At 38.3% G+C, this 13,823-nt stretch overlaps 1 protein-coding gene across 4 annotated transcripts in view; it reads left to right on the top strand.

Annotated features, from left to right (window-relative positions):
* The window catches only part of LOC144366063 (heat shock factor protein 2-like), a 47,704-nt gene that overhangs the window by 22,363 nt on the left and 11,518 nt on the right, over positions 1-13,823 (top strand). For all 4 annotated transcript variants that reach the window (XR_013424911.1, XR_013424910.1, XM_078019306.1 and 1 more), the window contains one exon: positions 10,616-10,681. The gene's annotated coding sequence lies outside the window, so the exon portion shown is untranslated. The remainder of the gene's footprint in view (positions 1-10,615; positions 10,682-13,823) is intronic.

Below are 13,823 nucleotides of genomic sequence, written 5' to 3'. Positions count from 1 at the left end.
ACGTCCAAGTTGATACATACTGCCATACTAGTGTCTGTTATATTCTGCTGCCTTTTCTATTTATTCCCTCCCTATCCCCCCTTCTGTCCCCTCCCCTCCCATAATCTCTCTCTACCCCAGCTACTGTAATTCATTTCTCTCCTTTTTTCCCCTTTCCCCTCACATCGTCTTATATGTAATTTTGTATAACAATGAGGGTATCCTTCCATTTCCATGAAATTCCCCTTCTCTCTCCCATTCCCTCCCACCTCTTGTCCCTTCCAATTGGTAATCTTCTTTTCATGCTCTTCCAGCCTGCTCTGTTTTGAGTCCCCCTCCTTATATGAAAGAAGACATTCAGCATTTCTTTTCTAGGGATTGGCTAACTTCACTTAGCATAATCTCCTCTAATGCCATCCATTTCCCTGCAAATGCCGTGGTTTTGTTATTTTTTAGTGCTGAGTAATATTCCACCGTGTACAAATGCCACATTTTTTTAATCCATTCATCTGTTGACTGGCATCTAGGTTGGTTCCACATTCTAGCTATTGTGAATTGTGCTGCTATGAGCCTTGATGTAGCTGTATCCCTATAGTATGCTCTTTTTAGGTCTTTGGGAATAGTCCGAGAAGGGGAATAGCTGGGTCGAATGGTGGTTCCATTCCCAGCTTTCCCAGGAATCTCCATAATGCTTTCCAAATTGGCTGCACCAATTTGCAGTCGCACCAGCAATGTACAAGTGTACCTTTTCCCCCACATCCTTGCCAGCACTTGTTGTTGTTTGACTTCCTAATGGCTGCCATTCTTACTGGACTGATTTGGTGTCTTAGAGTGGTTTTAATTTGCATTTCTCTGATTGCTAGAGAGGGTGGGCATTTTTTCCGTGTATTTTTTGATTAATTGTATATCCTTCTCTGAGAAGTGTCTGTTCAGGTCCTTGGCCCATTTGTTGATTGGGTTGTTTGTTTTCTTAATGTTTAATTTTTGAGTTGTTTGTATACTCTGGATATTAGGGCTCGGCACATTTGTATTTTTAAGAATTGGCATAATCAATGAAATGTTCCGCACACGTTTGTAGGAAGATTAACATAACACTCCAGTGACAATACAGTAGTAGAAGGATTGATTTGGACTGACAAGTTGTTCAGTGAATGATATATTACCCATAAATTTGAATTCTCATTATCATAAGGAAGCAAGGTGAAAATAAGAATTTAAGAGAGTGTTGGGGATGTGGCTCAAGTAGTAGCTCCTTCACCTAGCATGCGTGAGGCATGGGGTTTGATCCTCAGCACTACCTAAAAAAATAAATAAAATAAAGATGTTGTGTCCACTAAAGGCTAAATAATCAATATTTTTAAAATAGAATGTAAAATAGTCCATAAATGTTATATACAAACTGTGAAAGTAGATTCTTCAACAGATTAATTGTCTACCTCGAACTAGAATCAGTTGCCTACTGATTTGCCTGGATGATGTTCTCAATTCTGGTTTTTTTTTTTTTTTTTTTTTTTTTTTTTTTTTTTTTTCATTCCACTGGGCAAACATCTGCAGGGCTTTCTTGATGGCAACATAGTGATTACTGAGCTCTACCCTATTAGAAATACAACTAGTTTTCAACTCATGAAAGTCTATAAAAGCCACTTTTTTAGAAGTCTCTAAACTTTGGAACTATTCAATGATACTCTATTTTTGCCAGCAATACACAATATATATATATATTTTAATGTAAAGGGCAAGGTATTGAACAGACACTTCACAGAAGAAGCAATACAATCAATCAATAAATACATGAAAAAAATGTTCAACTTCACTAGTAATGAGAGAAATGCAAATCAAAACTACTCTAAGATTTCATCTCACTTCAATCAGAATGGCAATCATCAAGAATATCAGCAACAATAAGTGTTGGCGAGGATGAGGGGGGAAAAGGTACACGTATACATTGCTGGTGGCACTGCAAATTGATGCAGCCAGTCTGAAAAGCAGTATGAAAACTCCTCGGAAAACTGGGATCGGAAGCACCCTTTGACCCAGCTATCCCACTCATTGGTTTATAACTAGAGGACTTAAAATCAGTATACTAAAAATTCATTAAATTTCATTTAAATTAATACAATTTAACAAAGTGAATTTAAATAACATTTAATATAGATTAAGTCATTGAATATTAACGATATAATAAAAATATTAATAAAATTAATTTTAATAAAAATCCTCTTAGTGGTTTTAGAAACTACAGGTATCAGAGAAATATTAGCTATATATTCTACTTTTGTCTGCTGTCTCATTTTGCCTAACGTAAGCTAGAAACTTTTGTTTATCTTTTATCTTAATTTACCAAGATGAAAATGGGAAGACAAAACACCCAGTAGCTACACACATCAGCTTTTCCTTTGTTTTTTCTAAATTTTGCCTTAACATTGACATTATTTTATCCAGTATCCAGGTATTATGTTTTTATGTTAAAAGCATATGCCGTTTGATTTCAATCTCTTTTCAAATACATATATCTAAATCCCTGTTGCTTCTGTCATACTCACCAGATGACTATTATAGTCTTTTAATTTAATCCCATCTTGATTTTTGCTTTAATCTAACAATTATTTGGAATTGTTTCTATGGCCCTAATTTCATTGTATATGGAATTTTTTTTTTTTTTTGAGGATTCAAAATTCTTCTAATTTTAGATGCACAAGGAATTGCAGCGTGTGTGATAACACCTTTACGGAATTGGCTGTCGTTTTCATTGTGGTCTAGGGCATGGTAAATTTTGGTGGCTGTAGCCTGTGTGTTTGAACATGATATGTAGTTTTGTGTGCATGGTACAACTTCTTGGTATAGCTACTCAGGCTTCTTAAGTGCATTACACAGCTCTTCTCTATCCCCTCCCTGCTTGTTGGTGGTTCCTTGTTTGGGTTCTGAGAGAGGGATGTTCAGTTTATGCCTTTTATTCTGCAGGGTTTCCCATGTTTTTATTCTATATACCCCACGGTGTGGTACCCCAGATAACTATCTTATTGTTGTCCTGTGCTCTGTGATCCCTGGTATGTAATACTGAAAGCATGAAGCAGCCTGTTACCTCTCAGCTTCTGCAAGTGAACTGTTTTCTTGCACGTTGTATATTTGCTTTTGTCTTTTCAACTTGATCTACTCTTTCATAATCTATTTTTGTGTTCATTTTTTGAAATTCTCATTCTTATTTTGGATCACTCAGCATTTTCAAATGTCCTCTTCTAATTTCTATGAAGATTTGGTGGTAGAAGGAGAAAGAGAGGTGAAACATGCTCATTTTCAGCCTTTAAGATTGAACTTCAAATCTTAGTGTAGTTTTGATTTTCACTTCTAAGTGCTAGTGATGATGAGCATATTTGCATCTATTTGTTGATTAATTTTATATCATCTTGGGAGAAGTGTCTGTTCAGGTCCGTGGCCCATTTATTGAATGGGTCATTTTATTTATTTATTTATTTGTATTTATGTATGTATGTATGTATGTGTGTGTGTGTGTGTGTGTGTGTGTGTGTGTATTTAGGTTTGTGAGTTCTTTCTATACCCTAGAGATTAGTGCTCTATCTGATGTGTGATGGGGCAAAACTTTTCTCCCAAGATGTAGGATCTCTATTCACCTCCCAGATTGTTTGTTTTGTGGAGAAGAAACTTTTTTAGTTTGCATCTATCTCATTTATTGATACTGGATTTTAATTCTTGTGCTATAGGAGTCTTATTAAGGAATTTTGGGACTAATCCCATATGATTGGAATTAGGGCCTACTTTTTCTTCTGTTACATGCAAGGTCTCTGGTTTTATTCCTAGGTCCTTGAATCATTTGAGTGGAGTTTTGTGCATGGTGAGAGATAGGGGTTTAATTGCACCTCCCTCCAGTTAGAATGTCAGCGATTTTTGAAAATGGCAGCTATTATGAAGACAACAACAATAAGTGTTGGTGAGGATTTCAGGAAACATGTACACCCCTACACTGTCGGTGGGACTGTAGATTGGTGCAGCCAATATGGAAAGCAGTTTGGAGATTCCCTGGAAATTTGGGAGTAGAACCACCATTTGACCTAGCTATCCCTCTTTTTGGTCTATACCCAAAGGACTTAACAACTGCAAACTACAGGGACACAGCCACATCAATGTTTATAGCAGCAAAATTCACATTAGCTAAATTGTGGAAACAACTTAGTAGATGAATGCATAAAAAATGTGGCATTTATACACAATTAATATTACTCAGATACTTACCCTCTCGCTCAGTCCAGGAGACGCTAGCGACCTTCACTACCTCTGTCAGAGCCTGGTTGGGACAGCTGGTGCCTCGGAGAGGACAGGCTGATCCTGCCTGCCTCCCATGTACCCTTTGTCACAGGGAGCGACATTAATGTGAGACCAAATAAAATCCAGTCATAGACATTAATAGAATATCTCAAAAAAGTATTTAATAAAAAGGCTAGCAAATACAGGGTCTTTAATGAAACTTTAATAAAATTTATGAGACAAGGAAACTGAAAGCACAATATTTTCTTAGGAACTTTTCTGTTTGGTGTTATTCTTTACAATATAGAAGCTTTTCCTAAGAATGCAGGGAGTATGAAATTTCTAAGGCTATCTTGCTGTTTTCTCCATTAAACCCCTTGTCTTTAAAAAAAAAAAAAAAATCTTGAATCTATATTAATCTTTGTGATTTTCTGAGTACCTGTATAACATATTTTTCTCAAGAATGCAGTGAGGTCGCCGTTTCCAAGAGCTCTTAAATTCAGAAATATAAGAAGTGTGTTTCCAGGCATTGAAACCCAAAGGCTCACCTAGACACAATGGAGTGAGCAGAATATATAAAAATCTCTCATGACAAATCTGAACTCTGCTTTTCCCAACCATGTGAAGTCTACTGGAATCAGATTCCAAGTAATTTGGCAAGTGGAAGCCAAATATATAGTTTGATATTCTTCTCGGGAGTAAGCCGTGTGATGTTACAGGAAGGCAGATTTTAGTGCTGCATTTCTGATTGTATCCCCCCAAAAGTTGTTCCATGCATATCATGCAAGAATGTAACCTCCAAAAAATGAATAAATAAAAAAGAGGAAATTTGACGTAAGAAGGCTGGATAATATTTGCATGTTCGTGTGTTTTTACCACACATCATACCTTCTTATTTCTTCCTTGCTCTGATTTGAAGCATATGCTTTCATTTTTCATTTTGGCTTACTATGTTATCACTTAATAATAATTCAGTAAATTTACTTAGAACAAGAAAGTCACGTAATGACTCATGTCTTAGAGATGCTTTCAAATAAAAGTAATTGTGCATTTTGTACCATAGAGTATTCCCAGTGTTTCCTAGAATTGTTGCAACTGACGCTGGAAGCTTTGAAATAGAGCAGGAGGCATAAGGGCTGTGGCTTGTGACCCTTCCCAAAGTATGTAAGATTGATAGACATTGAATGCAGATAAAGAACTATGCATCATTGAATTTTTTCCTGTCACTAAAATGCTAGTAGAGCTCAAGGAATTGTGAGTCTCTTTGTCTACAGTACAGGAAAAATAAGAAATTTAAAGACTTGAGTTCCATACAATTTCTGATAACATACCTTAGGTTCTCAGCTTAAAAACACAAAAAGAGAAATGTCATCATTTTCCATAGCATTTGGAAACTTTACTATCAGAGCTCATCAGTTCTCAGACATTTATATGTTTTGAATACTTGGCCAATGTGACTTTGGGATGCGTCCTCCAGTTGTTGTTTCAGTGATTTTGTTCATGCCTAACAACTGGTGGCATCTTAATTTTGGTCAAATAATGTAAATGTTAAGGTCAAATTTAGAAATAAGAAAGGAAAAGCTGATATGTGTGTAGCTACTAGGTGTTTTTCTTCCTTTTTTTTTTTTTTTTTTTTTTATTTTTGTAAAGTAAAACAAAAGATAAACCAAAAGGTTCTAGCTTAAGTTAGGTAAAATCAAAGAGGAGAAAAAAGAAGATAATGTTGCTAATACTTCACTGCCACCTGTAATTTCCAAAACAACTAAGAGCATTTTTATTAAAATTAACTTTATTGACGTTTATATTAAGTTATATAGTCGATATTAAATAATTCAATCTATATTATGTTAAATTTACTTTGTTAAATTGTATTAATTTAAATAAAATTTAATGAATTTTTAAATATAAATCATACTATAATTTAATATAAATGGAATTTATATTAAATTATCAATAAATTTAATATTTATTGATAATTTAATATAAACAATATCAATTAATAAAATAAATTTAGATCAAACCATAGTATTAATAAAAGAAATTTAAATAATACTACTAATAAGATTAATTTAAATTAGATTAATTTATATTAAATGATAGTGTAATTTGTATTTCAAAATATATTAAATTTTGTTTAAATTAATTTTAATAAAAAGGTTCTGAATGGTTTTAGAAACTACAGGTGTCGGAGAAGTATGTGCTATGCAATCTGCTTTTTCTCTTCTCTGATTTCACCTACTTAAGCTAGAAACTTTTGATTCATCTTTTACCTTAATTTATCAAAAGGTTGTAACTACTCCTATTTTAAAGCTTTTCATCTTTCAAAAACTGTTGTTAGCTTATTTCTCTCCCCAACTTGTTTTGATCCAATGTTTTATAGAATGTGTTTATAAGAATTATTGTAGAGCCCCCAATAGTATGTAGATAAGCAGTCCAGATATTTAATGATACATTCCTACTAATTAACTTTTCCATTGGCAATGGATCACGTGATCCCACTTTGGGGTTGACTCATAGAAATACTCTTCCTTCTGGACATGTTTATCATCTGGAAAACTGAATTAATGTGGAGTGACTTTCGTAGAGAAATGGAAATCGGCAAAATGGATAGGGGTCATAGAATTTGGATTCAAGGCATCTTAGAATTTATCCACTAAGCTTCCTGTTTAGGTCCTCCCTATTGGAATTTTCGCTTGGTAGTTGTACAATGTTATCTTGGATAAACTAAATATTCTCAACGTTTTGCAACACTATATTTGGTTTTCATGTACTCTAAATCGGAGACATCCTTCTTCTGGGTTGGGTTTTTCTTGTTTCCTGTAATTACATGTATCGTTTTTATCTTAATGCCATTAAGTGAGGTTGGAACTAGTGGTTCAAGAAGGCTGCTCTGTACAGTTGCTCGCTAAAGTACATCAGAATTGATAACTGGTGATGATTATCTGCTACATTGGAACAAAATTCTATAAACAAAAAGTGCTACAAAAAACAAAACAAATTTTTTTTTTTAAAAGTACTATAGCAAAAAATCACAACAACAACAACAACTAAAGAAATAAAATAAAATACCCAGTAGCTATCCACTTACATATACCAGCTGTTTTGCTTTCTCTTTTTGTCTACAAACACATGAGTACTTTTTCAAAAGGCCATGCTGTAAAACATAAAAAAAAAAAAAGGGGTTATGGCTTCTTTAGAATAATGCTAAATATTTAGAAGATCCTGGAGTACAGCTCTGGCCCTATTGTCCGGGGACACTGGCAACGGTGTAAAGGTGGGTTTAAAAAGAGGATGCCCTGGTCCACCAAGTCCAACTCCAGCTAGGTTACTAAGAGGCACAGCTGCAGAACGTGGAACCAAGAGTGGATTCCCGTTGGTGCTTCTGCCAGCTCTTAATTTGGCTCCATCTTTAACATTTCCTGGTAAAGAGTTCTGGGAAAGAACTCTGAAGCACAGGTTGTTGATTTGGTTTCAGAGGTATGTCGGGGACACTTTTTGAAGCCCCTCCAAGCCAACTCCTCATCCACTTACCGACACCACCATAAGAATCTTTATTCAGCAAGTGCTGCATTTGGTCCTTTGGAATGTCCAGGATGCTCCCCATCAACTGCAATGCTTCAGGACGTTTGCCTTTTGGTGTCTGGAGATGAGCGATAAAAAGGTTTTGCATGAGGACTTTGTCCACTTTTCCTTCTGCGCTGTTGCCCAAAGTGGACGATTTCTGTTGTGCGTGGTCCAACATTTCTTTTCGGGGCTCCTTTTGTTTTTTCAGTTCTTCCATCTGTTCTTCCTCGAGATCTAAGTCTTCTCTCGGTCTGGAAGCAGAATCCAACAGAGCATTCGCTTGATCCAAACGTTCCCGCAGTGATGCTACTTCTCCTTCTAGCTTTTCGGCCTTGTTCTTCCATTCAGCTATTGACTGTTTTTCTTTGGCTAATTCGGCAGAATGCAGAGCTTTCTCTTCTTCTTGGAAGTGCTCTAGAACCCTTTTCAGGTTACTTGATGACAGGGCACACTGTACTTCTTGGTCCCGTAAGTGTTGAACCTCGTTTTCTCTTAGGATTTTTACTTTGGTCTCTTGAAAAATATCAGAATTCAATGTTTGAGCATCTCCTCTCTCTCCAGGCAACTGGGCTTTTAGTTCTTCAATAGTTTTCTGCAAGTTCTTAATTTCCTCCTCTAAAATTAACTGGCTATACGCAGCATTCATCTGCTCATATTGGTACTTAAATTCATCCATTTCCTCCTCCTGCTCCTGTAAAGACTGAAGTAGTTGCATTTTACGCTGGTTTTGATTTTCAGTTATATTCAGATGGTCTTGAATTTCATCTTCCAGATGATTTTTGACTATATTCAGTTGAGATACCTCCAATTCTAGTTCTGTGATAGCATCAAGAGCTTCAGGCTCAGCCACTGGTACAGCTTGATTGTGCTGTTCCCGAAGTATTTCCAGTTCTACTCGCAGATAGTTGTTTTCTGCTTTCACGTAGGTAAGACTTCTGTCCTTTCTTTCAACGGATTGCCTTAAAGTTTCATTTTCTCTTAAGGCCTGAGAACACTTATCTAAATCCTTTTGTAGTTGTGAACTTTTTTCTTCGAGTTTTTCAATAAAAACTTCTTTCTCATTTATGACTTGTGTCAATCGCTCCTCTTCTTCTATGTAAGATGCCAAAATTTCCTCAGTTTCTTTTTCATCAGCAGTCATTTGCTCAATATTCTTTTTGAGTCCTGCTATTTCAAAGTCCTTCTCTTGATTGAGTTGAAGTGCACATTCGTGTTTCAGCTTTAAGTAAGAGGTCTTCAAATTGTGTGCATTGGAGAGTTCCTCAATAGTCTGCCTGTGATTATTTGCTTCTTCCAACAGTCTTTTTTCTGCCTGGTGCAGTTTGGCTTCAGTCTCTTCTTTGTCTCTTTGGAGAGTCTCCGTGATAGTGTCTCTTTCTTGAGAGATCTGATTGTAAGCAGCAATAGATTCTTCCAACTTACGCCTTACATCGTCACGTGCTAAAATCAACATTTCATTTTCCGTCTTGAGTTCAACAGCAACTTTCGTTAAGTCTTCATTGAGCTGTTCCTCTTCAGAAAGATTTTGCCTTAGGTTGCTCACTTCAGCTTCTCGTTCTTTAAGCATGTCATCCTTCCAGTGACTGTTCGAGTCTTCGTTCAGAGAAGTTGGATACTTACTCTTAAATCCAGACAGCTCCTCTTCAAGTTGTCTAATGTGATCCTTAAGCCCCAGGTTTTCCTGCTGGAGGTTTAAACTATTTTTTTGTGACTGATTTAGCTGATCTACTAAATCTTCTACTTTACCTTCAAGCTTCTGCTTAGTTAAATGCAAATCACTGAGGCTCTGCGCATTCTCAGTTAACTTCTCCTTCTGCACATGCAACTCTTGGGATATGTTCATTTGCTCATCCTCAAGTTGACGAACTCTCTTTTTTCCGTCATCTCGATCTTGTTCCAACTTCTTGATGACAAGGTCTCCTTCATTTTGTTGTTTGGATAGCTCATCTTGTATCAAAATCATGTGCTTTGTAGCTTCCTGATTCTGATGATCCAGTTCTTCTAACTCAGCTATCAGCATTTTCTTCTCATTGATAGTCTGATTCAGTTCTTCCTCCTTTGCCTTCAAGTGAAGTTTTAAGTCTAGTAATTGTACATTCAAATTCACGTCTGTTGAAGCTCTGCTTTTCATGACTTGATAGTCACAGCTCAATTTTGACAGTGACATCTGAAGTTCCTCTTTTTCTTGACTCAATGATGACTTCTCTTTTTCTAAAGCTTCAACATGCATTTTAAGTTTCAGATTGTCTTCAGCAAGGCGGTTATCCTGGTTTAAACCACTTAGTCTCACGATTTCCTTCTCCGCATCAGCCAGGGCTCGTTGAAGCCTGAGCACTTCTTCCACTGCTGAATGCTGAGGAAGGGTTCTTCCCTTTTCTGCCACAGTAGAACTCTGCTCCCAAACTGAAATTTCATGCTGATGATCATCTATGTCTGGACTGTGGTTTGGTTGAAGAGTCTTGATAGTATTTAGTACTTTGCAGATTTCACTCGAGTCAGAATGGTGTGTTCCCTGAGCCTCAGCAATCTGCCTCGAGTGGCCAACTTCAGATTCCTGTTTTGCAACTTCAGTTGATAATCTGTTTGTTTCTTGTTGTGATACAATTATGTCACTAAAGTCCGTGTCATCATCACGAAAGGCTGAAGAATGACTACCGATCAGGGAACCGAACGGAGCCGGTGCGGTTGTTGTTGGCACACCACAAGCTCCCGAGCGTACTGATTGAGCAGCTGCCCGTAGTTGGAACATTTGATCTTGCAGTACAGTCTGTCCTGCTTTAAGATGGCTGACCTCTACCTCTTTCTGTTGCAGTTGATCTTGGCAACTTACAGACTGATGGTTTCTTTGTAGCTCTGGCGCTTCATGCTTTTCTTCCAGGTCAGTACAATACTTTTTCGGTCTTTCATTCTCACATCTTAGTGTGGAATCAGTAGTTTCCATTTCCTTTCTCCGACAATGATGTAAAGCTGCTTCTGGGTCTCCTAAGTCATCCAGAAGCATGTCCCTGGTGAGGGTGGAGCTATGGCCGGTGAGGAAAGCCAAGCTGCTCCCCACCTGAGCCAAGAAGTGGCCCAAGCCTGAGCCCAGGCCTCCAAACCAGGCCGACATCGTGGCCACTTCAGCGAGCCATCGGACCAGCTCTGAGAAGCGCGTCCATCACCATCCACTTCTCTGCCCCGAACGTCCTCCGGCGTTGCCGGGGTCAATTATGACCCAAGCGCTCAGAATTCCTCAGAGCGCGGGGTTCCTGGGGCTCCACCAACCACCAATCATCCCTCCCTGCCTGTAAACTCAGAAGCCTGTCCTGCGCTTTGACCAGGGACCTGCAGCCAGTAGCACACTCACCCCCTGCAGGGCCTCTGCTTCTTCCCTGCACTTGCCTGTCAGCTATTGGCTCACGGGATTGGGCAGGGTTGGCTGGGAGGAGCTAGAGATCCAGGAAAGTGTCCTAGTTTGAGTCCCAAGGCAGTGTGCTGTGGAGCCAGGAAGAATCAATGTTGTAGATGAAATCCAAAGGTAGTTCACTGGACAGTTCCCTCTTGTCTGGGAGAGGTGGGCTTTTTGTCCCATTCAGTTGCATTCAGTTGACGAGGTGAGGTCTCGCTCCACATTAGAGAATGGAATCTATGTAACTAAAAGTCCCCGATTCAAAAGTAAATGTCACCCCATAACACCAGCACAGACACACCCAGAATAAAAGTTGGCCAAGTATCTGGGCATCGTAGCCCAGGCGAGTTAACATATAAAATTAACCATCACAAAGTCTTAATCAGTCTCAGAATTCAAAGTATAATATGGATTAGATTTCACTAAAGAACCATCTTTACCCTTTCCAAAAGTAAAGTTTTGCTGTTAATCTATACATTTTCGAGTTCATTTGAACATTATTTGGTCCTTGTTAATTCTGATTGAAGTTTATTTAGGTGCTCAAAAATTCCGCTTAAATTTCACTTAAGAAAATTTGTTTTAGAGCCAATGGGTTGATGTCCACTTAACCTATTGTTGTTTATCAGTGCCAGATATAATCCAGGTTTCAAGAGTACAGAGTGAAATAAAAAGTTGAGAAATTTTCTACTATGGAGTAACAATCCTAAATGTAATTCCCATACCTCTGAGGATCAGAAGGAGTTAAGATAAGGCCCTGCTTTCCAAGGTGTTTAAATTCCAACAAGTTAATGAGGAGGCAGTTTTGTAGAGTTGGGGACAAAGCAAAGAGATGAAGCACGTGGGCTGTAACAGACATACCCATTGGGACCAGAGCAATTTTGGAGCTAAACTGACAGAACGCATTTATAAGACCTCTCTCACAAGCATGAGTTGAACAGTAAATGACAACATAGTGTGTAGTTCTCACCTGATGGCTGGTGCAGAGAAAGTGGCCAACAAACAGAGCCTGCTGCCACTTTGTTCCTATTTGCTTTTTGTTTTGTTTAGGATCATTTTCCTTATTACCCTTTAGAAGGGGTTTGGGTTTGCTCCCATTACTCTCTTCCCAGAGCCCATTTTCAGGAGACTCTTTTCCTTGAGCTGTTCTTTCTCTATGTCTGTTCAGGAAACAAAACCTCAAGGTGGCAGAAATAAAATTTAAAAAAAGGAAGAATTTTTGGAAAGTTAATGGTTAAGTAGATCCTAAGGATTATATGAATCACCTCATAATGTCTCTTGCCTTCGAGATAGCGGAGCAAGTAGACATAATGACTCCGATTGCTATCAGAAACTAGTGACTGCATTTGTGTCCTGGGCTAGAAAAGGAAATCTTCTTGGTCCTTCTTATTCATCTCCAAATCTGAGAGAGAAGTCAGGCCTGTGTTAGTCAGTCTCTCCTCATAAAAGACTAATATAAAAATTTAAGCCCCTCTTAGCATCTGCTGAAGTGAGAATCCACGCTGTACCCCAGCTGTGTCTACTGTTGAAGAAGGCGTCAACAATACCAAGTGTCCTTTTCTCCCTTTAGACCATTCCTCCTGTGTGTGTGTGTGTTTGTGTGTGTGAGAAGACTTTTTCATCACTTTGACAACATACCTGAGAAAATTAAATGAGTAAATATTTATTTTGGTTCAATTTCAGGCTCCATTGCTGTGGCCTGAAGTGAGGCAGATTACCATGGCAGAGAGCCTGGCTTCAAAACAGAGCTTCTCAACTCATGGAGATCAGGGAAATGGTGAGGGGAAGAGAGGACTGAGGAATATGATGTACCCGTCCAGGGAATCAACTCCAATGGCCTACCCTCCAACTAGGCCCTACCGCCCCCACAGTTTTGACCAACTCCCAATAGTCCTGTCCAATCATGAACCCATCAGTGGATTGATCCACAGATGAGGTTAGAGCTCAGGATTCGATTCACCTTTCTGTAGAGTCCGTTCTGAATGCTGGTAGATTGGGGTCCAAGCTTTCAACACATGACCTTTGGGCAACATTCCAGATCCAAATTATAGCAGGGTGCCTCCTTCTCTTTAGGTGTTCTGTGTTTGTTTATTGTTTTCAATCACAAATAATGATCCTTTTTCAGTGTAAGACCTATCACATTTGGCTTGAATCTGGTTCCAGTGGTGGTTGCTCCTCCTGCTGAAAGGCATTTCTGATCACTCAAGATTCAGTCTTCTGGCATGGTTCGCTCTGACCACAGCTGTTTGTCATTTTATATTTCTATTATGAGAGAGAAACCTACCTACTGTATTCGAAACTGACCATCCAAATGAAAGCATTTCTCTTCTTCCAAAGAGAATGTTTGGAATGTTCCTGGAAGCTATGGGGGATATGGAGGGAAAACCCCGGCTCATTCGCGAGCACATGTGACAAAAAGCATCCAATAATCATAAGGGTATCCTTATACATATATTCAGTGCCCAAAAAGCACAAGGTATTGTGATAGATACTGTGAACAACATAAAGCTGTGTTATATACATTTCCTGCTGTGAAGTGCAATTGAATACAGTCAATCAGTGGAGAAGATGTTCCATAGAGTGATCCTTGAATTATAGTACGAGGTCAGCCATTGACGACTGTGGTGGTGAGGAT

The sequence above is a fragment of the Ictidomys tridecemlineatus genome, chromosome 8 (genome assembly GCF_052094955.1).
Source record: "Ictidomys tridecemlineatus isolate mIctTri1 chromosome 8, mIctTri1.hap1, whole genome shotgun sequence".
Lineage (NCBI taxonomy): Eukaryota > Metazoa > Chordata > Mammalia > Rodentia > Sciuridae > Ictidomys > Ictidomys tridecemlineatus.
The sequence above is the reverse complement of the archived record's forward strand: the minus strand, read 5'-3'. Positions and strand labels throughout refer to the sequence as shown.